Source organism: Dipteris shenzhenensis, chromosome 7 (genome assembly GCF_047967505.1).
Source record: "Dipteris shenzhenensis isolate YYH24624 ecotype China chromosome 7, Dip_SZ_1.0, whole genome shotgun sequence".
Taxonomy (NCBI): Eukaryota; Viridiplantae; Streptophyta; class Polypodiopsida; order Gleicheniales; family Dipteridaceae; genus Dipteris; species Dipteris shenzhenensis.
Genome location: NC_141602.1, coordinates 36,367,769 through 36,392,997, shown reverse-complemented (window position 1 = coordinate 36,392,997; position 25,229 = coordinate 36,367,769). Strand labels below are relative to the sequence as shown.

Below are 25,229 nucleotides of genomic sequence, written 5' to 3'. Positions count from 1 at the left end.
TATCTTGTGCGAAAAGATTGTGGGAACCCTTTAAAAAATGATTAATTAATAGATATCCTTCAAAAAACAATACTCGTGCCAAAAAATGAAAATAGTCAAATATGGTGGTTGCTAAGAAACATCCACAAGTTGTGAGCAATATTACATTCACAAGCTTCAACAATTGTATACTTTATTTCTCAATGAAATATTATTATTGGAAATGTCCTAGATTTCTTATTTTTTTTTAACAAAGAAAATAAACTTTTATTAATGCTTGGAAAATTCAACCATACAAGTCAACTACCCCGAAGGTGCTAACCATGGGAATCAACATTAGAAAAACTACATGAAAGAAAACTAGCCTATTTCCATCAAACCCAGCTCACCACCTAGGGAAACTTGAAAAAGCGGCTAACAACCAGGGTGGAGGACTATACAACCAACGAATCCCTTCCAACATAAAAATGTAAAAAATGCCTAGAGGCCAAGCCTTACATAAACACACCTACCTTTTGGTGGTTACTCTAGAATCCGATGTCCCACGCTCCCAAGTGTAGCACACAGGGTGTAGATGGTGGAACATGGTGCTTGCCCATCAAGAAGGTGCAGTGCGCAATTTGAGAGGTGGAATAAGATGGAGGATCTACCAGCTAGGAGAGGAGAAGAGAGTAGTGGTGCCATCCAAGGGAGAGGAGGGAGTGGGCTATCGCCACCACCAAGGAAGGGGGGAGAGGCCAGAGAGGGGAGAGGCACTAATGGAGGAAGGAGATTAGCTAAGGAGGAGAGGCGAGGAAGAGAGGTCAGCATTGAGATCGATGAGAGGGAGGAGATTAAGGAGCGAGAGGCTACAAATCTTTGCTCTATCATAGTTAAAGTTTGTCTTAATCATTTTGGGCCCCTTTAAGCTAGGTTAATTGATTGGTTTTTTGAGAGGGAGGGGAACCAATTAATAGTGGTCTCTCCAAAACTCGACGTCTCTCTCTATATCAAAAGCTTCCAAAAAAGAGGTTTTACAAAAATTGAAGTTGCTTGGCAAGTGGGAGGAGAGGTGAATGAAGGCATGACTCCCATATGGCAATTCAAGGGACCAAGCCGCTGCACACACCTATCATGTGGCTACATGCCACCCACCAAAATTTGACCACTAGGTTAACAAGAGGATAGTGACACTCTCCTTTGCCACATTAACTATAATGTAAGGCTATTTTTTTATTTTATACAACCTTCACAACTTGCCAGGAACTTCACTTTTTCTTTTCTTTTTTGCAAAAAGACAAATTTATTCCAAAGGGGGAAAAAAAACGATGTAGCCTTCAAAAAAGAAGGCAAAATTTTAGTATGGGGAGCTTTTTAAAATTGCCTATTAAGCTTGTTGATAAGGCAATCTTTTCCTGCCAAAATAGCTCAAAGTTAGCCTTATATTCTACACAACCTTGTTGTAAAGAGAGGTAGACCCTTGTGCCTTGTTAAAAGCGATCTTGTTTCAAAATTTCTAGATGCTTTGCAAAATCAAAGCATGCAACAAATACCAATTTACATAACGGACAAAAAGAGAGACATTCTTGGGTTCCATTTGGAAATTCTTGCTCAAAGCGGCATCTTACCACTCATGATCCTCCATAGCAAACCATTAAGTTAGAAAGAAGGAGTGATTTCCAAACTCTTTTAACTCGATTTCTCCATACAAATGTGCTGTCCTGAGGTGCATGTAGGGGCCATTTCTTTTGGAAAGAAACCACATCATTAAACAAATAAAGGAACATCTATGAACTGGTTTTCCATTCCCCATTACAAAACCCTTAAAGTCACATGCATTAGTGAAGACTTTGGAGGTTGGCCAGTCCTCTCTTGCATTGCTTAAAATCTGTTGTAAGAACTTGCGTTCCCCATTTGTCAAGTGATAAGTCAAAACTAAAGTATCAATAGGCATCCAATCACTGTTGCCTGGATCCCAAATTCTCTAGGTTTGGATACCCTTACTACAAATACTTTTGACAAGCCTTGGTTTACTTTTAAGCGACTTTTGACCAATAGCAAGGCCTAGTTCCTAGATTTCCATACTTGAATTCGTCTATTAAGAAGTTCACACTAAGGAACCTTGACCTGAAATTCTAAAAGTATCAAGTCCTACTAGGGGGCTTTAGAGTCATTCAAAATGCATGTTCCATTAGTACAGATCTACTGTCGGGCCAAACAAGCCTATGGTTGCAAGCAATGGAATGCCTGTTCCATTAGTACAAATCTAGTGCCAGGCCAAACAAGCCCACCGTCATGCATAAAAAGAACCTTGATTGAACTAAGTGATAATCCAATCGACAAAGAAAGGGTTTTGTTACAATAGCAAATAAGAAGGGTGCTAGAGCAACACGAAGTTGTCGTGGTGATATCCATTCAGAGTGAGTATAGCATAGGCATTCGAAAATAGAGTGCGAGTAATATCATAGAATCCTATCCCAAATCCCATCTTCTCCATCACCCTGAGAATAAAATCCTAGTAGCTAATCCTATCATTTGCTTTATCCAAATCTAAGTTAAGCATTACAAATTTCTTGTCCTATGTCACAACATAATATATTACAAGCAACACATTGAGTATAGCATCATGAATATTGCGACCTTGCATAGAAAGAGGTCCCAGTAGAAACCTTTTATGACTCTTTGGTATCAACTTAATTATTCCAGTGTTAAGACTTGATGGAAGAGCATGCTTGTGGAAACATCACTTGACCAGATCCGTTATATCAAATCCATATACATCCCAAAAGTGCTGAAAGAAATCTATCGGGTTTCCATTTGGCCTAGGAGCTTTACCTTTGGCCATGATCATCACTGTGTATCTTATTTCAGCTTTAGAAAAGGGGCGTTGAAGATGCATGGCTTCATGAGGCATCTCAATTTGTTAAATATTAGAAAGAAAGGCAAAAACACAATCTTTGTAATCAGGTCTCATACGTGGGGTTGTACCCACAACATTTTCTAGATGCTCTAAAAGGATTTTAGCGATCTTTGCCTCTCCAAACACTGGTTTGTCTTAATTATCATGAATCAGATTGATAGATTCTCTCATGTTCTTATCTTTGACATCTCTAAAAGAGAAGGAAGATGTCTTGTCATCTCATCGAGCCATCTACTTCTACCTTGCACTCTAGCAGAAGCTAGTTTTGCATGCTCTATAGCTCTCATAAAAACCTCAATAGCACTAAACAGAAGGGGAAGAGTTGAATCAACAGGAGAATCCCTAAGAGCAAGGAGCAAGCATTCGTGAGACCGTCTGGCACTCTTTTTCTCTATTTGAACCTTTTGGGCTATTTTCCTACCGAATCTCTTGGCAACTTTGGTAATAGCAAAGATATACACCTCCCACCTTTCAACTGGTTTAGCATGCATCCTATTGGTAGTCCTATAGTAGTATAATTAATTGTGCTATCAAAAGGTTTGTAGCCCAAGAAAGATACATTAAGCTTAAATGGAATTGGAAATTTCTTCACTTTTGGAGCAGAAGATAGATCAAATCCAACTGAGACAGGAAAATGGTCCAACGTGATCACATCAGTGAAGATTTTACCATTAAGAAGAGGGCCAATCCCCCATGCACCTTCTGTAAAGTAGACTCTATCAAGTGTAGCTACTCTCTAGGGAAAATCTGTGTGATGATTATGCCAAGTAAAGGTTTTGAGCCCCTTTAAATATTTGAAAGTTGTCCAATCAACCATTGAACAAGTTGATACTAGCTTCCACTATTCTTCTTCATGAACCGATATTTCAGCACTTGTATGCGATTGGCCAACAGGATTCGTGACACTATACTGATCCCGAAGACAATCACATGTTTTTTTGTGTGCACAAAAATGAAATTACATTAAAAGAAAATAAAACTGGAAAGTTACATCACGTGCTAGAGAGAAGCATGTAGCACTGCAAAAGGTGTCCTAAGGCATCATCTCTAGATGCATAACGTTAACCGATTGGTTAACAATATGCCACCGCTGGTTAGTGATGTCGTTTGATGGATGGTGGCAAGTCCATAGCGCTAGGATTGTGCCTTGGATCCAAATAGGCCCAAGATGGTTGTAATAGAATGAGGAAAGAGAGTGGCTTAAAGAGAATAGAGTTGGCCCTCCCTTCAAAAGGTGACATGTATAAAAGGCCAAGTGGTTGACTTTGGTCTTTATTGTTGGATGCACAAGTTTGGAATACAAGCTCCCTCTTCTCTTCCAAGAGGGTTTTTGGGTGTTCTCTTGTTTCCTTTGTGGTGCCTTCGTGTTTGCCACTCCATCCCCATTCATTCTCCTCTTCTCCTCCCCTCGTCCCTCTTTTCTTCCGTCTCCCCTTTCCCTTCTGCTCCGTGGAAACAGATTGCAACAATCTGAGAGCCACTTGAGTGACACTTGCGGATGGCTCGTGCTTTGCATTGCTCTCATAAGGAGTAGCTTGGAGTGGAGGCTCCATTGGCATTCCTTCAAGATCCCCACGGCACGTGAGTCACCGTCTAGACTACACAAATAGTGCTACAAAATTGCCAAAATTTTTAGCTGTATTTGTTGTGGGAACTCAAGATGGCACAAAAAACGAGGTCATTCCTAGCTCTCCATACTTATCGAATGACAACAGCTCTAACAATGCTCCAGAGATGAATTTGTGGTTTTGTCACGCAGCCTTGATCACCAAGTAGCGTTAGCTTCCAGTGAAAAGAGGTATGAATGTGACCTTTGGACAACAAATGGAAGATACGCTTCCATATTGCTCGGGTAAAATTGCAAGCCTAGAAGAGGTGAATTTGTGATTCAATCGCCACACGACAGATAGGGCATCTGGGAGAGATGTCCTTCGATTTTGTCACCCTGTCCTTAGTTGGATACTTGAACGTGAGTAATCTCCGTAGCAAAAAGTTGAGTAGGGCCGAAGGGGGGTCGATTGCTGGACATGACGTAAGCGCATGGCCTAGACAGTAGCAACAAAATCATGAGGGGGCCAGCCACCTTTATCCAAGATAGTGTAACCGCTCGAGAAATGTGCAAAATATTACAGCAAATGAGGTCAGGCGATGCAAGGACGCGAAACTACACTTGTCACGAACTACACTTGAGACCAAGGCACATATGCATATACATATACAAATACATATACATATACATATACATGGACTCCAAGCCCAACTAGGTTTTTAAGGATGAGGTAGTGAATTGAGTATCCCAGTATATACGTAGATATACACACACACAAGACAATCATTAGCCTATCGGTGGCGGATAACGCACACGTGAAAATCCTACTAGCTAGTAAGCAATTTCTACTTCTTCCTACTCTATAGCTGTCTTATGTATAAGTGGAGCTCAATTTCATGAGCTTCAATCCTTTGCTCATCCGCAGTAATCGCGTGTTGGCCTCCAAAGAGGCCATGACTGCCCGTTGCAACATCCTGCCTCAGGACCCACTTCCCCTGCGAGTTGTAGCAGCCTCATCCACCTTGCTTGCTCCACGAAAATCCAATGACATGGCTGCCGATTTGGGCTATTCCACATTGGTTTGCCACACGCTGCAGGGAAGGCAGAGTGCGGTAGATTCGCTCGCAACAGGCCCGGCACTCGCATGGAAGAGGGAGGAGCACAAGTCCCTGCATAAACACCTTGCAGCCAGACACGTTGAAATCACTTCTGAACATCCTAGCAACGAGTTGGAAGCAGTACTTGACCGCCTCGACGCTCAGGCTGACGCTCCTGCTTATGCTCCTCTGTTGCAGCAATGTGTCACTGCGAAGTCTCTCTCAGAAGGACGGCGCATCCATGCAGTCATCAAAGAGAGAGGACAAGAAGGAGACGTTTCTTTACAAGAGCTTCTCGTACAAATGTACTCAAACTGTGGAGCGCTGGAGGAAGCACGTGAGTTGTTTGCCAATATGAGCCAGCGGACCGTATCCTCGTGGGCTTCCATCATTGGAGCGTATGCACAGAATGGCCAGATCAAGGAGGCCCTGGAACAGCTACAAGAAATGCGATTGGAAGGTCTCACTCCTCACAAACGCACTTTCGTCAGCCTCCTTTCTGCTTGCACTACCCAGGGAGCTTTGGCTGATGGCAGGTGGATTCACAGGTGCATCGAAAGCCATGGTTTTAAGTCGGATGTCATCATAGCGACCGCTTTAGTCAACATGTATGGTAAATGTGGCAGCCTTAAGGAGGCACGGACAACGTTTGAGGGAATGCCTGAAAGAAATGTAGTTTCGTGGACAACCATGATTGCAGCGTGTTCACAACATGGGCAAGGCACGGAGGCCCTCCAGCTGTTTCAACAAATGCAGTTGGAAGGAGTGATGCCCAATAAGTTCACTTTTGTCGGCATTCTTACGGTATATGTTACGAAGGAAGATTTGGGTGAAGGCAAGCGAATGCATGCACGCATTGCAGGCTGTGGGTTTGAGTCTGATGTTATTATTGGGACCTCCCTACTAACCATGTACGGAAAGTCCAATAGTTTGGAATTTGGGCGGCAAATCTTCGACAAAATGCCTGAGCGAAACTTGGTGACGTGGACAGCTATGATTGCAGCATATGTTGAGCATGGACATGGAGATAAGGCACTCCACCTCTATGAACAATTGCTGATCGAAGGCATCAGGCCAAATAAGATCACTTTTGTTAGTCTCCTTTATGCATGCTCCAGCCAGGGAGCCTTGGCTAAAGGCAAGCAGCTACATGCTCACATTGTCTACAGTGGATTTGAATCACATGTGGTGGTGGGAAACGCTCTTATTTACATGTATGGCAAGTGTGGAAGCCTCGAAGATGCCCGGCGAATGCTTGATAAAATGCTGGTTCGTGATGTGGTATCATGGACTTCTATAATTTCTGCACTTGCGAACGGTGGGCAAGGTAAGGAGGCACTCAAGCTGTTTCCACAGATGGAAATGGAAGGTGTGCTGCCAAACAAAATTACTTTTGTGAGCATGCTTTCAGCATGTGCCAGCTTGGTGGCCCTAAATGAAGGCAAACAGCTACATGCTCGTGCTGTGGGTTGTGCATTTGAGTTGGACAGTGTTTTGGGAACTGCCCTTATCCATATGTATGGAAAGTGTGGGAGTCCTGAGGATGCAAAGCGGGTTTTTGACAGAATGCATGAGCGAGATGTGGTTACATGGAATGCCATGATGGCAGAGTGTGGCAGTTTGGAGGATGCTCAGAGGATATTTGATGAAATGCCCCAGCGTGATGAGGCCTCATGGAATACGATTATTGCTACATATATCCATCATGGACATTCCAAGGCTTCACTCGAACTCTTTCATAAGATGCAATCACATGGTTTGAGGCCAAACAAGGTGACATTTGTCAGCATTCTTGAGGCATGTGCAAGCCATGCTGCCCTAATTGAAGGCAAGCGGATACATGCTAAGATTGTGATGAGTGGATTTGAGGTAGATAATGTCGTGGGAAATGCACTTATCCATATGTACGGTAAGTGTGGCAGCTTGGAGGATGCACGTAGAGTGTTTGAGGAAATGGAGGATTTGGATGTGATCTCATGGACTACTATCATAGGAGCTTATGCCCACTATGGCCATGGTAAGGAGGCCTTCCGACTCTTTCAGCAAATGGGAGTGAAAGGTGTGATACCAAATAATGTGACACTCGTAAGCATTCTTTGTGCATGTAGCCATTCTGGCCTAGAGAATGAAGGCCTTGAGACTTTTCTTTCTATGAATCAAGTCTACGGTATTGCACCAACAGTGGACCACTACAACTGTGTGATTGACCTTCTTGGACGGGCAGGTAGGCTAGATGAGGGGGAAGACTTGATCAACAGCATTCCATGTCAACCTACTTCTACTCTGTGGATGACACTGCTTAATGCCTGCAGAATGCATTGTGATGCAGAGCGTGGGCAACGTGCCGCAGAGAAAATTTATGGACTAGAACCAGAGAATGCAACTGCATATGTAGTGCTGTCAAACATTTATGCTGCTGCTGGGAGGTGGGATGATGCAGCAAAAGTGAGAAAACTGTTGACGGACAAGGGTTTGAGGAAGCCACCAGGCCGCAGCTCCATTGAGGTTGGGTGTAGAGTGCATGAATTCTTTGCAAATGATCAGGAGCACCCACAAAAAGAAAGGATCTATGCAGAGCTGGAGAGGTTGGCTAGTCAGATGAAAGGAGGAGGATATGTGCCTGACACAAAGTCGGTGCTGCATGATGTAGAGGAGGATGTGAAGGAATATATGCTCTCTGTCCATAGTGAGAAGCTGGCCATTGCCTTTGGGATCATTAGCACACCTAATGGATCGCCCCTCCGTGTTACCAAAAATCTTCGCGTTTGCAATGACTGCCACTTTGCCATCAAGTTCATTTCAAAACTTGCCCAACGAGAAATACTTTTGAGGGATGCTGTTCGCTTCCACCTATTTAAGGATGGGGTGTGTTCCTGTGCAGACTACTGGTAATGCAGGTTAACAAATGGACAAATTTTGGGAACCTTGCTCTGTATCTTTACAGGAGCCCAGCTGGCAAATCTGATTGAAGGCTCACATACACAACCAATCAATTTTCGGTCTGGCCATATATGTTAATAAGAGACTGGCTCCATGCTGCCTCATTCTGCCCCCATTGGAAATTAGGCGACACATGGGGACTGGAAGGAAAATCAAACTATAAACCTGGCAGGTTAAAAAGTACGGGCAGCTTATGCTGTTTTCGGCCAGCTCACATGTTCTGGGGAATATTATGTGTGGTGGTCAACTTCATGTGAATTACTCAGCATACAAGTCTTCTTTGGAGGTAAGTCTGAATTGCTATATAAGACTTATTTATTGGGGTGAATGCTATCTAATTGTAACTCCCTCTGGCAGGAAATTGCGCCTTGCAGAAAATGCAAGGGTGATGTGCATTGTGAATCGTCCTGAAGTTTTCACAGCTGAAATGTGGAGATGCTTTCCTTTGCATACAGTTATATGCCATCTGGTAAGTGATTATGATCACATGCTTCTATCTCATATTAAGTCCAGTTACGAAGTAACTTATCGATTGGCATGCCTCAGGTTCTTAAAGCCTTTGTGAATGAGTATTATGATATATCTTTCAAACGAATATCTGGTGGCCACAGATGTGCGTGTAGCAGGGAGATAGAGTCACTCTCTCTCCTTCTCAATACTAACTGAACTGAATAATCATGCACTCCAACACAAGTGATGCTTTGGATTGAGTATGAGAATCAGAGGGAGAGAATATAACGGGAGATGAATAATAAACAATGTCTGGCCTAGAGGGCTGCATACAACTGTAGAATAGACAAGAACTGTATAGCTGGTCTTTAGAAACCCAGTATAGCTGCTTATGCTTGGGCACTGATGACGACATAAGTGTTGCTTTGCTAAGTATGTCTTCCTTTTGTTTTTCATAGAAGTTTTTGTTTACCTCTTTTTTCTTCTCTTTCATTTTCCCTTTTATTTTCTGTGTAGATTTTTGGTCTTTAGAACAACAAAAAATATGATTGGACTTATTCTAGTCTTACAAAGGTATATATAAGAGCTGTATGGAGGGGAATCCCTTACTACAAAAGAGAGAACTAGAAGAACTACTATAGGCTAACTGAAGGCTGGAGGGGCTGCTGGTCTGCTGCAGTCTTCTCTGGCCTGATCCAGACTCAAGTGCTGCTGCTGGGCTATGTGCTAGAGCTGCATGAGAAGATGAGGAATGAAGGCCAAGGGGGCTGCCTTTTATAGGCTCCCCAGGCAGCCACGCAGCAGCCACACAGGGCTGCCACGCAAGCACAGACTGCCATGCAGGCAACATATCAGCAGCTGTGATGACATCAGCAGGCACAAAAGATGATGTCAGCAGCCATGTGGCAAGTCGGTGGACTATCAGGTTGGCCAGCAGACTGCCAGGTCGGTGGAGCAGCAGGAAGGTGGTTGGTCATTTCTAGGTACGGCTTGAGCCATGACACATGGAAAACTCAATGCATGGTCCATGTCGAAGGTAACTGCAACTTCATGGCCACATCCTTCACTACTTTGACTATTGGAAAGGGGCCAAAGCTTTGAGAGAGCTTCAGGCACTTTCTCCAAATTTGATTAAGGCATTTCTTCATGATCTGAAGATAGACCCACTGCCCTTCGTTGTAACTCATGTCATGCTTGTGCTTGTTGGCTGCGTTCGGTAGGTCTCTTGGGCTTTGGCAATGCGGTCATTGACTCCATGATCTACTCATAGGTCTCTGTGATACGATCGGTCTTGTATACCTTCTCGGATGTTGGGTGAGAAGGGACTTGAATTTCTTGCCGAAAGCTGCGCCTCAAAGCCTTTCAAGAAAGGCAAGTGCCATTTTTGCAAAAAGCTTGGTCATCACATCAGTGAATGCCCCAAGAGGTTTGCAAAAGAGAAGAAGAAAGAATCTGGGATGGCAGTTTCAAGCTCAGCTCATCATGCAGGTTTTGAGGATACTTCTGCTCATTTTGTTGAGTATGATTGGGCCTTCTTTACTTGCAGCCATGATGCTTCTTGGGAGTCACGTATTTTCAACGTGAATGAGACCGCTAAGACATGGTACTTTGATAGCCGTGCTTCCCGCCATATCACCTCACATAAATCTTTCTTTGATAAGTGCATCAATTGGCAAAACAGTTTCTTGTGCCAATGATTCTTCTTATCGAGTTACAGGGATTGGGGAAATTTCACTGACAACCGTGGATGGTTCAGATCTTTGCATCCAAGATGTTTTGTATGTCCTTGGGATTAAGAAGAATTTACTTTTGTCTCTTTTTTCTCTCAAAGAGGTTACCAAGTCATCTTTGAGGATGACAGATGTACGGTCCGTGACAGGGAGAGAGATTTTGCCTTGGTTTTCACCGGTAGATTATGTCACGGGCTATGTCAGCTTGATGCCTATGAGAAAAGAGCATATTCAGCTTTTGTGGCTTCTACCTCTGCCATGCAAGATGCAAAGTTATGGCATGTCAGGTTTGGGCATGTAAATTATGGCAACCTTATGTTATTGCAAAAGCTTAATAAGGGCCTTGTTTGGAGACGACTCTAAACAAAATATGTGAGGGCTGTATTTTGGATAAAATGCATCGTTTTTCCTTTCCTAGGATGGTGCAGGCCGGGCCACACGAAAATTATAGCTCATTCATACTAATGTTTGTGAACCCATGTGCACTCCGTCTCTTGGAGGTCATCTTTATTATATTACATTCATAGATGACTTCACATGTTTTACGTGGGTCTTTTCTCTTAAGCAGAAGTCCAAAGTTTGCAATGTAGTCAAACACTTTGTTGCCTTGGTTGAAAATCAATCTAAATGCCGGTTGCATACCCTCCATTTAGATCGAGGGGGGGAATATACGTCCAAGGCATTGCATATTTTTTTTGCCGAGAAGAGCATTACACATCAGTTTACGGTGAGGTATACTCCTCAATAGAATGAAAAGGGTGAAAGAAAAAATCGCTCTCTCGGAGATGGGGAGATGTATGCTAAAAGCAAAAGGGTTGCCACACAAATTTTGGATGGAAGCCATCATGTGCTCAATTCATATTTTAAATGGTTTGGTTGGAAGCTAGACATGGGCTATTTCCGTACGTGTGGTTGTGTAGTGTATGCACAGGTGCCTCAAGAGTGAGTGCCAAGCAGTGGGAGGCAACGGCAGAAGCTGGCACTTTTGCAGCCTTTTCGGCCAACCACTTTGGGTAGTCTTTCTTTCCATGCCTGCTATATGGTGTCAATGGAAACAACGATGCTCAGCGTGGTACCGCTTCTATTCGTCGGTTTGTAAGTAACCTCCTGTGATGCCCACTTTAGCTTTTTGATCCGGAGTTATTTTTGGCTTTGATTCCTTCTGACTAGATGACTACTGGTTGTCTTTCTTCTAGAAGCTATTGTCCTTTTGTTGAGGGTTACCTGTTGGGGTTGAAGACTACTGTTGTAGGGCTTTGGCTCCTGGCTGGACTTGCTTAGGATTTTTCTTGTTGATTTCAAGCATCAGTTGAGTCGTCGCACTTACTGTCGTATTTCGGGAAGTTCAGAGTGGACTAGGTGAGTGGAGTAACCTTGGCTGATGTAGAAGCTAGTGTGGATGCGGGAAGCACTGTGCTCATGCTAGCTTGTATTATGGCCAACATTTGTTTGTGCTGGAGCAACATGGCTTCCCGGTCGAGTCGGTGCTGCTTCTTGGGTTTGAGCCATCTCGCCACATTTAAGTGCCTCCTATTTGTGCTCCTTGCGCATCAACAAGAGCAATTTTTTAAAATGCCAGATTACCTTGCTTTCTTCTGGTTTTTCTCGCTCTGTTTTTTTCTTCTTCGAGCTTTCTCTGTGTCTCCTCCAACTGCTTGCCTTTTTCATGCAGCTATCATGAAGTTTCTTCGAGCTCGCCTAGAAAGATTCGATTTTGTTCCATGAGCTTCTCTAACATTTCTTGAGTGCTGGGCGGAAGCGGATTTTCTTTGTCTTCTTGGTAGTCAAAATTTTGTTCTTTATCTCTCCTTTGCCGCTCCATGATGTTGGTCTATGTGTCCTTTCCGGATCTCAGCAAAACCATGCACTCGTGATAGTTAAGCTAGATTACGGACGGAAGCTCTGATCCCAATGTAACATGCAATGGTTAATGATTAAGTAATTGTTGCGAGACCTTCTTTAAACCTTATTGCAAGGCATATGTGTATGCACCATAGAGAGGAAGAGAGAGAGAGTTTTAGGGTTAGAGAAATGTAGACGACACCAGATTGGGTCCTTGTACCCACTGTACCGACTGAGGGCCCCCTTCCCCAAATAGGGAAGAATTTGCTTTATACTTGGAGAATTGTGAAATACGAACGACAACTTGTACCCATTGAGGGCCCCCTTCCCCAATAGGGAAGAATTTGCTTTATTCTTGGAGAACTGTGAAATACGAACGACACTCCTTTAGAGAGCACGGAATGCAACGCCGGGGATGACCCTTTGAAGACGGAGAGGTACCCACGAATGCTTGAGAAACAACCCAACCACGACCAAGGCCTGATGTTGCCCACACGGTAATGTAGACCACTGTGCAAGGCTATCGAAGAGGCTTGAGGTGTCCTTGGGCATGCAACAAAGCTGCGTAAGTGAGAGAGGTGAAGGGAGGATAGAAACTGAGAGATATGGAGCTTCTTGGGTTTGAGCCATCTCGCCACATTTAAGTGCCTCCTATTTGTGCTCCTCGCGCATCAACAAGAGCAATTTTTCAAAATGCTAGATTACCTTGCTTTCTTCTGGTTTTTCTCGCTTTGTTTTTTTTTTCTTCGAGCTTTCTCTGTGTCCCCTCCAATTGCTTGCCTTTTTCACGCAGCTATCATGAAGTTTCTTCGAGCTCGCCTAGAAAGATTCGATTTTGTTCCATGAGCTGCTCTAACATTTCTTGAGTGCTGGGCGGAAGCGGATTTTCTTTGTCTTCTTGGTAGTCAAAATCTTGTTCTTTATCTCTCCTCTGCCGCTCCATGATGTTGGTCTATGTGTCCTTTCCGGATCTCAGCAAAACCATGCACTCGTGGTAGTTAAGCTAGATTACGGACGGAAGCTCTGATCCCAATGTAACATGCAATGGTTAATGATTAAGTAATTGTAGCGAGACCTTCTTTAAACCTTATTGCAAGGCATATGTATATGCACCATAGAGAGGAAGAGAGAGAGAGTTTTAGGGTTAGAGAAATGTAGACGACACCAGATTGGGTCCTTGTACCCACTGTGGCCCTTCCCCAAATAGGAAAGAATTTGCTTTATACTTGGAGAACTGTGAAATACGAACAACAACTTGTACCCATTGAGGGCCCCCTTCCCCAACAGGGAAGAATTTGCTTTATTCTTGGAGAACTGTGAAATACGAATGACACTCCTTTAGAGAGCGCGGAATGCAACGCCAGGGATGACCCTTTGAAGACGGAGAGGTACCCACGAATGCTTGAGAAACAACCCAACCACGACCAAGGCCTGATGTTGCCCACACGGTAATGTAGACCACTGTGCAAGGCTATCGAAGAGGCTCGAGCTGTCCTCGGGCATGCAACAAAGCTGCGTGAGTGAGAGAGGTGAAGGGAGGATAGAAACTGAGAGATATGGAGCTTCTTGGGTTTGAGCCATCTTGCCACATTTAAGTGCCTCCTATTTGTGCTCCTCACGCATCAACAAGAGCAATTTTTCAAAATGCCAGATTACCTTGCTTTCTTCTGGTTTTTCTCGCTCTGTTTTTTTTTTCTTCGAGCTTTCTCTCTGTCTCCTCCAACTGCTTGCCTTTTTCACGTAGCTATCATGAAGTTTCTTCGAGTTCGCCTAGAAAGATTTGATTTTGTTCCATGAGCTTCTCTAACATTTCTTGAGTGTTGGGCGGAAGCGGATTTTCTTTGTCTTCTTGGTAGTCAAAATCTTGTTCTTTATCTCTCCTTTGCCGCTCCATGATGTTGGTCTATGTGTCCTTTCCGGATCTCAGCAAAACCATGCACTCGTGGTAGTTAAGCTAGATTACGGACGGAAGCTCTGATCCCAATGTAACATGCAATGGTTAATGATTAAGTAATTGTAGCGAGACCTTCTTTAAACCTTATTGCAAGGCATATGTGTATGCACCATAGAGAGGAAGAGAGAGAGAGTTTTAGGGTTAGAGAAATGTAGACGACACCAGATTGGGTCCTTGTACCCACTGTACCGACTAAGGGCCCCCTTCCCAAATAGGAAAGAATTTGCTTTATACTTGGAGAACTGTGAAATACGAACGACAACTTGTACCCATTGAGGGCCCCCTTGCCCAATAGGGAAGAATTTGCTTTATTCTTGGAGAACTATGAAATACAAACGACACTCCTTTAGAGAGCGCGGAATGCAACGCCAGGGATGACCCTTTGAAGACGGAGAGGTACCCACGAATGCTTGAGAAACAACCCAACCACGACCAAGGCCTGATGCTGCCCACACGGTAATGTAGACAACTGTGCAAGGCTATCGAAGAGGCTTGAGCTGTCCTCGGGCATGCAACAGAGCTGCGTGAGTGAGAGGTGAAGGGAGGATAGAAACTGAGAGATATGGAGCTTGAGAGAACCATGTGAAAGCTGAGAGATGTGGAGCTGAAAAAGAGCTAAGAAAGAGCTGAAAACTCGAAAAGGAAAGATGCTGAGTCAGAACCCCAAACCTTTACTCCGAGCCTGGCTATGGTGCTGCATGGACACCCTCCTGGAACAACAATTGGGACTGCTTAGTATGCTGCTGTCCTGCAGGGACTTTTGGAGGGGCTAGAGGCTGCTCTTGGGCTGGAGAGGAGGCTAAACTGCTGAGGGACTGAGTGAGGAGTGAGGGCAGCAAGGGCCCCCCTTTAAATAGGGGGCTGGAAGGGCTTGGTTGGCTGGCCCAACCAGCATAAATCAGCCGACAGTCAGTCGGCTGGTTGGCCTTAAATGCCAGCCCTCCAGGCTGCCTAGGGAGGGGAAAATGACAGTCTGTAAAAGGAACCGTCTCCCAACCCTTTTCTGTCGATGTGGAGCTGCCTTAGGGGGCCCTTTTGGGGCTCTACCTTGGCTGCTCCTGTCCTCTTCTCTTAGTCCAGCCCTTGGCGGCCCTTCTAGCTCCTACCCTAGGCTGAGACCTAGACCTAGCTAAACCCTAAGATGGAAACACTAACCTACTGAGCTCTCCAGTGGGTACCAGTGAACAAGGACTGATCTAAGGCTTGAGAGACTGACCTACATAGCTCGTGCCTGACTGTCCCTAGACTAGGGCTCACAATGGGGTCACGGCATACGACAAGATCACCGAGATTAGGGATCTACTAGCACTTGTCGATGTAGCCAAAGCGCAGGGGTGCATGTGACACTTTTAAATTATGAGTGAGTTTAAAATCTCCCTTTCTTTTAGAAGGGTTTTCTTCAAATTGACGAAGATGGAAAATTAAGGATACTAAAGGAGTTTTAAACTTTGTGGCAGAATCCTCATAGATTGAATAGATCCTTCCAAAGATTTAGGAGCATTTCTACACACTTCATCCTTAAAACCATTTGTAGGACCTTATGATACATGGTAATGTCTTGTTCCATTGGGGCCTTTCCCATGCTCGAAGTTTTGTAGCTCATTCTTTGGAATGGATTCTTTGAGAAAGGCTTTCGGAAAGTCCAACTGGGTACTAAGACCTTGATGACTATGTTGCAAGTTTATCCACCATGTGTAAGGTTTGTTGTCCAAAGTGGGGTAGACTTTAATCCACAAACATCTTTCCATTTTTGAAGAATGGTATAAAGTTTATATGTGTTTCTGTCCTATCCCTTCCCATTGAAAAAGTGTGGTTTAATAGACTACTTATATGCACTACAACTATTGGTCATGACAGAATTGTCAGAAAATAGAGATGGAGGTTGCTTGTTGTAGCAAACACTCCTGTAGCAGAAGATTGCGTAAACGGTTAGCCAAAATTCACACATTGCTAACTCAAATCTCACTCCTTTTCTGTTTTGTGTACACAAGTGAATGTAGATGGATGTAGATAGCTAATGAACCATGCACATGAGAGTAGGAACAGTAAATATGTGTTTCTCCAAAGCTTTGCAGCGTACTGCTCTTCATCCTAAAGATAATCTGTAGGCTGAACTGCCTGATTTGTGGCCACCTCTGCTGCTCCAAACTCCTGTGCAATATCAGGCACCACACTCATAGAGACTCCTAGCCTCCCTGGTGCTCTCCAAGGCAAACAGCCTGTTGTAAGGCACAATGACTAACTAAGAGGGCCCCATGACAAAATCACACCAATCAATGCCACAAGGGGTTGTGGAGGTCAACTATGCAAACAATATTCTAATACAATTTAAAACCATGACAGTGATAAATTTTGCCACAATATATATAAGATCAATGTATAGATGGCAAGTTCACTAGTGTCTGTTGAAATATTACTGGTGTATGCACACTGGGGGCACACTGCAAATTTGCAATCTACACTAGTATTAGTGGCTTTAGCTTGCAAGTGTGCAAATCACTCACCGTATGCACCAGCAATACTTGCATATGATTTCATTTATCACTCGTTGCACTTATGCTTGCAGTTGGAAGGTTTGCTTAGTTTTTAAAGGAAAAAAAACTATGGGCTAGTGGGTCTTGGCGAATCAACAATGGCCATTAAACCCGTTGATGAAGAACTACAAGTGTAAACTCCCATAGACCATTGTGTCCTTGACGAACTGCAACTGGCACTACAAATATTTGTGAACAAGTTTAGCGTTGATGAAACCAATTAGGTACAAATACTTGTGAACAACTATGCTATCGATAAACTAGTTGCACTGATGCTTAGAATCGTGTATAGCAGGCCATTGTGCTGACGCACATGATCATTGATGAAGGGCTTTGCAGATTATTGTCAATTGTCGTCCCCTGCACTTGCTCTACGCACAGCTCTCATAGTCAGCCCACACTTAGTCGAGATGCAAACCGCGCCAATATATGTGTTACGTCACTCATTTTGCTCAATAAGAGACAATCAGAGGAGGAAGCCTCACTACCCACCATGGCAAACATATCAAAGGATCGCTTAGTAGATTCCTTTGGATGTACCCTCATTGCAACCCCTAAGTCCAGTAGTTACCTTCCAAACGTGTCCTCCCACAAGGACTCTAGGAACACTCCAGAAACTAAGTTAGTACTAACCATAGCACGATACCATTATCTTAATCTAGGCACTACTAGCCCCTTCACCTCCTAACTAATTACCATTGTCTAACCTCCTATTTTTCTAGCCGAGTCACCTCCCTAGAGGTAATGTTGCCTGCCCCATATCAATAGTGTTGTAACATGAGCTTTATGAGGGTTTATGAAGCGGGTATGCAATCACACCCATATATTTGAGAATTGACAATGTAATCGTATCAAGTTGCGAGGGAAAGGATTCCAAATGCTACTTACTCTCGGCTCTCCTTTTTGTCCAGATGGAGGATGGGCCGATTGGGAGTGGCACACTCATATATTAAATCCAAATACTACTTAGACACAAAGCAAGGAACATAAAATATTTTCTTATATCTTCCCGTGATATCCTCTAGTCAACATATTATGAGCTGTGCTTTACAAGGAGCCGACTGTATGTCCTCATCCTGCAATAACCTTGCAGAGATGCCCAATAAGAATGGGCAGTTTGGTCCGATTTCCTGCATCCATAGAATTGCTCTGATGGTCCTTTTGAAAACAGTAGAGATTCTGTCACAGTGTCAAACAGTACAACTCGACTTTTCTAGAACTCCATCGACCTATTTAGGTATGGGATAAGCAGACGATAAGTCTGCTATCCTATATCTGTACAGCGAGTTTTGTAAGCTTTCTCAGCTAAGCATCTAGCTTATTGTGGTGGCTTGATTGATGGTGTGGTTATATTGTTGGCATGCAGGGATAAAGGCATAACTTAGTCCACTATGGCTGTCTTCTGCATCATCCTCCCTTATGATTGCAGAGGCCCCACCACTCAGGTTAGGGTCAACCCTTATCACTAGTTATTTGATTGTTGACTGTCCCCTCTCCTCGGATCTTTATCTTGTGTTTCTCTCTCCCAACTCCTCTGTTCTACTGAATCAGAGAGATGTCTCACTCACTACATGATAATACAGATTTGCTGCCAAGGGAGATGCATAACCTCGTTTTTCGCTGTCTATATACTGACTAATTTATTCATCTGTCCCCAATACATTGGCAATGACAAGTGGATATGAGACCATCATTTTTTTGCTTTGATTGAGAAAGCGAGAGGAAGGTTTGAAGCCCTAGCCCTAAGCAGGTTGAAGTGTGATTGTGCATCATCTGCAGCTGTTAGGATAGACTAAAAACTATCTGGGTGTCTATTTTGCTGGCAATGAGCCCTCTATAGCAGATAGTCGCACCCAAAACAAGAATTGGTTGGCAGAATGCAGCAGCCTCTTATTTATCCAGTTATTCTGTCTCTGATCGGTGGCAGTGCTGGAGCTGTACTGAATTGCTATGAATGGGATTTGCTTTGAAGTTTTTTTAGTAGTGTATTAGTTTATGAAGGATCACACTGAACGAAAGGATGCCCTGGCTAGCTGTGTCCATAGGCCTCTAATTAGGATGATCAATGTTATACGTGTTGTTAATGAGATTCTTTGAGAGGATGAGGTTGGGCACGTTCCTGGGTTCATCTAGATATGTATCTCTCTTATCTTGTCTGCTGATGTCACATACACCTACTGGATATGTGGATGATGTATGCTCGTTCAATAGGGCTTCTACTTGTACAGCTAGCATGACTCCCTTTTTCACTGTCTGTATAATGATTGGTTTATTTTTTTGTCCCGAATACAGTAACTGCAGCATAGATGGCCAAAATGGTGATGGGCAGAGAAATCTATGGACAAACTTTGGTCCCCTAATCAGATTGAGATATGGAAATAATTGAGGCACAGTGGTTAAGACAATCTAGGTTTTGCCTTTGGTTGGCAATGACCCGTGTGGTAGCAGTTCGGGCCTGATGCAAGGACTGGTGGAGACAAGGCATTTTCCGATATGTCCAGAATTATGCCTCTGATATATGCTCCTGACTCATAGTACCATATACAGGGAGGGAACCAATTTATCCAGACTACTACCAGACAAACATGATTGGCCATGTGATGGTGAAGGTACATAACATAATCAAAGAGGCATTCCTATGTTTTCGAATTATCCAGATGACTGATTAGAAAAACGAGTGTACATCAGTTGAAAACAAACTGTTGCCTTTCGATGCTGTTAGCTACAAAGCTGATGTATTTGCTTACAACCTGGATGTATTGCATACGTGCACATGGACCTAGATTAATAAAACTATTTTGGGTATCATATGTTCTAAATGCAATGCTTGCTGCTAGTCACTTTCTTGGATGGTACCAGTGCTCACGTTTATAGCAGGAGTTTGTAATTGCTAGTGCCTGATCTAGCACGATTGTCAGGTACTATTTCAAGTATTTTCGATCATATCTTGGTTAATTTTGATCCGATCACAGTTGACTTTCACGATGCTTATAATCCAGTCTTTCTGCAGTACACATGATTTGCAGGTCCACTTGGGTAAAACCAAGGTTATGATATTCAACACATCTCGAGCGGCCGCACACAAAGATCAGTTTACCTTCGACGGAGCTCTAGTAGGGATTGTTGCATCCTACAAATACCTCGGTATCCTCTTTCCAGGTCCGATTTTCACGATGCGACCAGCTATGCAGGCCCATTTGAGCAAGGGACATGCCGCACTAGCCAAACTCAGGCACCTGTGCTTCCATTCACATTCCCAAAACCAAGTCTCTTCTTTTTGACTCATTGGTCCTCCGGGCAAGGATGTATGGTAGTCCATTTCGGGGGATAGACCGCATAGAGAGACTACAGGTTTCTGCTTCTCTCTCGCTTGATTTGCTTGGTAGAGTATGGGGCCACCCCTCTACAACTTGATGTAGTCTTCCTGGTGGTCACTTATCTTCATAGGGTTAGGGACTTTGGTACCACAACAACTAGACGACGTAGCCTGCCATGGCTAGCCCTAACTTCATCTATGGCATTGGAGGCAGAGGGGCATTGAAGGAGATGATTTGCAGGTTTGGGGCTACAGAGTAGCATAGTTACCAGGGAACGGTTGGCAAGCATTTGGATGGAGGCCATTGAGTATGTTGGGGCATAGCAGGTCATCCAATTTGTTTCTTATGGGTGGGAACTCCAATAGGGCAGCGGGGAGGATTCTTGAAGGGAAGTACCCATCTTACCTTTACTCCTTGCATGGCACATGGGCTGAATAATCTTGAAGGATATTGGTAAGTTGGATTGGGTGGAACCTACTTTTAAGCAAGGTAATCATGTTGTCTTTTTCATCACTCTTTTTTTCGCAAGATATCCTGATAGAAGACTCTCTTGAAGTATTCTGACACACGCTTTACATATAATTTCATCATGCTGAAGCATCTTTTTAAGCTGAGAGCTCAATTGAGGCAGCTTCTTGTTTTCATTCAGTGGGATACATGGTGTGAACGTGACTTTGTAGGGGCTCAGAGATGCAGGTCCATTGTCTTGGATGACATTTTTTGGGATGATGTTTGCCTCTTGGTTAAGGTTTCAAAGCCTATTATTTTGATATTGAGGCTTGTTAATGGGGATAGTCCTTGCATTGGTGTCATGTGCACGGATTGGTATCCGACATGTACTAGGTACACAAGACTAGCTCAAGTAGCCTGGGGAGGCTTAGAGCTAGGCAGGCTTGATTCTCGGGTTGAGTGGCAAGGGTACGAACCAGTTAGAGGTCTTCGCTATTTTTTGCGCTTGGGGCCCGAGTCTATAAAAGGGGCCCAGGGGTTGGCCCGAGTCTATAAAAGGGGCCCAGGGGTTTAGTTCTCAGAGAGCCGATGGGAGCAAGTTTCATTCCCAGGTGCTAGGTCTGATCCTGGATTGAGTTGCGGATGCGCGCCTGCAACTCCCAACCAGATCCTAACCAGCCTGGTGTCCCATACCACCAGGTGGCACTGTGAAGCCTGGGATCTGCTGCTTCGTGCCAGTAGCTCAGCTCATGGCTCGGAGGGGACATCTCCTGATTCGAGATCGCATCCCGTAGATGTCATGGTTGGGTGGTGAGCAGCCTGCTCAGTTTCCTCATGTTGTGTGTGTTCTTGTGTTTGCTTGCAGATCAGAGGTTTCAGGAGTGCTGGGGACGTGTCAGTTGGTATCAGAGCCAACTCTTGAGGTAGGAACTTCTGTTGCGAGAATTTTGGACGATTTCTCCTCCAGGTATGCCCTAATTTCGAAATTCGTGCTGCAAGTGTCTGCTGGTTCATTGCTTAAGGGAAGTGGTATTAGATTGGGATAGAAGGAAGGAGAGAGAGAGAGTGCAGGGTGATTTCGTTGCAAGAAGTGACAGGTTGAGAGAGAGGGGAAGAGGTGTAGTTAGGAGGAAGTAGTGGGGTCCAGGTAGAGACGTCAAAAGGGAGTCAGGAGAGAGCGTAAAGTTGGGGCGAACCCAAAGGGATCCCGCATGCCGGTTGGCTGCTCAGGGGTTGTGATGGCAGGTAGAAGGGGAGCGTAGAAGGTGCGCAACAGGATAGGGATAGATCGCAATTTGGGCCAGCTGCTCTTCGGGGGGCCTTGGGGGCTTAAAAAAAGCGCTACCCCTTTGTTTTTGGAGGGTGAGCTTTTGGAAAAGCAGGGCTTTACTAAAAGCCTGCTTTTTAAAAAAAAAGTGCTACCCCTCCATTTTTGGAGGGTGAGCTTTTGGAAAAGCAAGGCTTTACTAAAAGCTGCTCTCCCGCTATAAGTTCGGCCAAATTGCCTTCTCCCATAGCCTGCAGATTGCGCAGAATTCTAGCCCCTCTACACCTTCACGCCCGGGAGCAAGAATACTTGTACGGCCTGCTACAGTCCTTCGTATAGACAGCCAGGAGCAGGTTACAGAATCTGAGCTGAATCGTCAGCTCAGCTCAGCTAGGTTACCTTCTTCATCGACCAGCTTTCCCTTCTTCCATTGCCTCCTTCTTGGCCAGCTTCTACTTCGTTTCTACCTCCTAGCTCTGAGGCCACGTGCTTGTTTCTCTTCTCTAGCCTATCTTCTTTTCATATCAGATTTCAGACATGGCTGACTCTGTAGACCCTGAGCTTGCGATGGGAGACCAGGATTTGAACTACCATGCGGAGGATGACCAGGGTCTCTACGATGATCTGATTACAAAGAAAGCCTTCAGTGAATTCACCACTGCTCTTGATGGAAAGTTTGAGCAAGTTAACACGAATCAAACGGGGTTGACACAGCAACTCCAAGGGATTCAGACTACACTCACACTTTTGACTAGCACTGTTCAGGCGCTCACGCATGTGGATGCCATGGCTTCAGTGTTAGGTCCGAACATCACTCCAAATCCTTTTCCCGGAGATTAGAAGTCTCGTATCAAGGAGGTTGTTGACACTTGGTTGCACAAGTGGCAAGTACACTTCCAATTTCACCCTTATCTAGATGACAAGAAAATACAGGCTTGCAGTCGGGTTTATGTCAGGAAAGGCTTTATTGTGGTGAAAGGAACTCCAACCCAAGCCTGCAACATGGAACGAATTCGAAGGGGTCTTCAGGAAAGAGTTTTTGAAAAAGGAGAAAGATTACGATATCGTAGGTAAGCTCAAAGCCCTCGATATGTCCAAGCTGAGTTTGACTTTTGAGGTTTATCTTCAGAGGTTTCAGGATTTGCAGACCAGAGCTACAAAGATGGATCCAGTGACCTTGTTAGGTTTCTTTGTGGATGGTTTGCTTGACTCATACAAGTTACAAATCAAGAACAACAAATGTACCACGTTGCAAGAGGCCATGAATTATGTGCGTATTTATGATGATACCATGGCCAGTGCAAAGGGAACCACAGTTGCCGACACAGGTGGGAAGAACAAGAGGAAGTTCTTCTAGTCTACCACTGGTACCGGGGAGTGGAAGTCTATAGACAACGCCTCCAAGAAACATTTGACTCGGGCGAAGAATGAACGTGCCTGTTTCCTTCGTACCTTGAAGCTCAAGAAGGAAGGACATTGCTTCTTCTGCGAGCAGCGAGGCCACACTAAGAATGATTGTCCTAAGCGTAAGAACCAGAAGCAAGCGTCGGGACCGAAGCTCCAGGCAGGTCCAGGTACCAAAGCCAAGGGAGCTAATCAAGTTGCGATGACAGGTATTCCTGTAAATGTCATTACCTGCCCACCTTCTTGTAATTGCACTTTTAATACTTCATTATTTGGTTTTCATGATCTTTTCCGAGTTTATGGAGAAGTTAGGGACCAAAGAGTTCACATTCTCTTTGACCCGGGCAGCGCTCACAACTTTGTTAATTACAAACTTGTGCAGAAGATGGGGCTATCCACGATACCTAGCGATCACACCTATGAGGTGCAGCTTCCAGTTGGAAAGCAGTTTTGGGATCGCAAGATTGTGAAGCGCTTCCTATCCGGATTCAAGAATACACAGCGGCTCTTACGTGCTATGTTATGTACTTGGAGCATGTGGACTTGTTAATCGGAATTGAGTGGTTTAAAACCCACGATATTCGGATTGGATGGAAGGACCATACTCTTTCTTTTTTGGATAAGGACACCCAATTTTGTATTCAGTGTGCGAATTTTTCACAAATTTTGCAAAAGCCCCAAATTTTTACATGTTGGAGGCTTCAATTCAGATTAAGTAAGATGAAAATTTTTACATGCTGGAGGACACTATCATGAAATCTGTCCAGAATGTCGATTTTCGGAGGAAGAAAGGAAAGGGGAAAACTTTAGGAAGAAATGCAAGGAATTGCAGCAGTTCGATGGCTGAGAATGGTGAAGATATTGTAGGAGGTGTGTCCAATATAAGGGGTGGTGCTTACGTCTATAAATGATCAAGTCATTCTGCAACACAGGCAATAGTCAGATTTTGGTGACGAATCGGCTGAGTATTTGACGACCAAGGTAAAAGAAATGGTCACAGTTTCGCAGATGTAGAGCATGTTGTAGATGAGGGCAGGTCGGGGCAGTTCAGGAGTGCGATCTTGAAAAAATCATAGCAGCAGTGTGAGTGAATCTGAGCCTAGAAGGTGATTATGTCCAAAGAGAAAGCAAGGGCGATTCTTCAGTTTGGCAACTCCTTTCGCGACTGCTGGATTGCCACTCCAAAATCGTCACTCGTAGAACTCGATTTTTTTAATCTCGGCCACCACCAGTTCGTCGATATTCTCTTGTATCTATTCCAGCAGCATGGAGAAAGATAAGGTATTCACGCCATATCTTGCTTGTGAATTCTTCACCTAAATGACGGGCATCTCTGTTTAAACAGGAAAAATGTAGCAGCATGGCAGCCATTTCCATTTCAGGAGCAGCTGGGAAAATGTGCAGGAGAGCTGGACATGATGAAATGCTAGATTTTAGGCGTGGAGCTTAAGGAACTGCAACGTCTTCTTGAGCAGCATATAACGCATTATCTCAGGAGCAAAACATTGCATGTTAACCATGTTGCCTACCTTGAAATAAAAAGAAGAAAACAAGTGAGTACAAGTACTCGGTGAGCAGTGCCTTCAATTGGTTCTATCAAAGGAAAACAATTGTCAAGATGGATGAACTTGTGATGGAAGCCCGTGTATAGGAAAGTTCGAATGATTTGCAAACTCCGTGAGAGAGAGAGTTCTTAAAAGAAGAAAGTGTGTGTGAGTGAGAGAGAAAGAACCAAAATAGAAAGGGGCCACGTGGCGAAAAATGGTGTGGGACACCTTTTTAAGAAAAGTGTAATGATAGCGTTGCCCAGAAGGCAG

General features: G+C 44.2%; 1 pseudogene across 2 annotated transcripts; it reads left to right on the top strand.

Moving 5' to 3' along the window:
- The first annotated feature begins 5,303 nt into the window (after positions 1–5,303).
- On the top strand, positions 5,304–24,910 carry LOC147900286 (putative pentatricopeptide repeat-containing protein At3g13770, mitochondrial pseudogene; annotated as a pseudogene). Of its 2 annotated transcripts, none has more exons than XR_015541320.1 (3): positions 5,304–8,750; positions 8,822–8,933; positions 24,758–24,910. The product of XR_015541320.1 is annotated as a putative pentatricopeptide repeat-containing protein At3g13770, mitochondrial pseudogene, transcript variant X2 (transcript). The 2 variants fall into 2 exon arrangements; XR_015541319.1 differs by lacking the exon at positions 24,758–24,910 and adding an exon at positions 19,267–19,734.
- Positions 24,911–25,229: the final 319 nt, after the last annotated feature.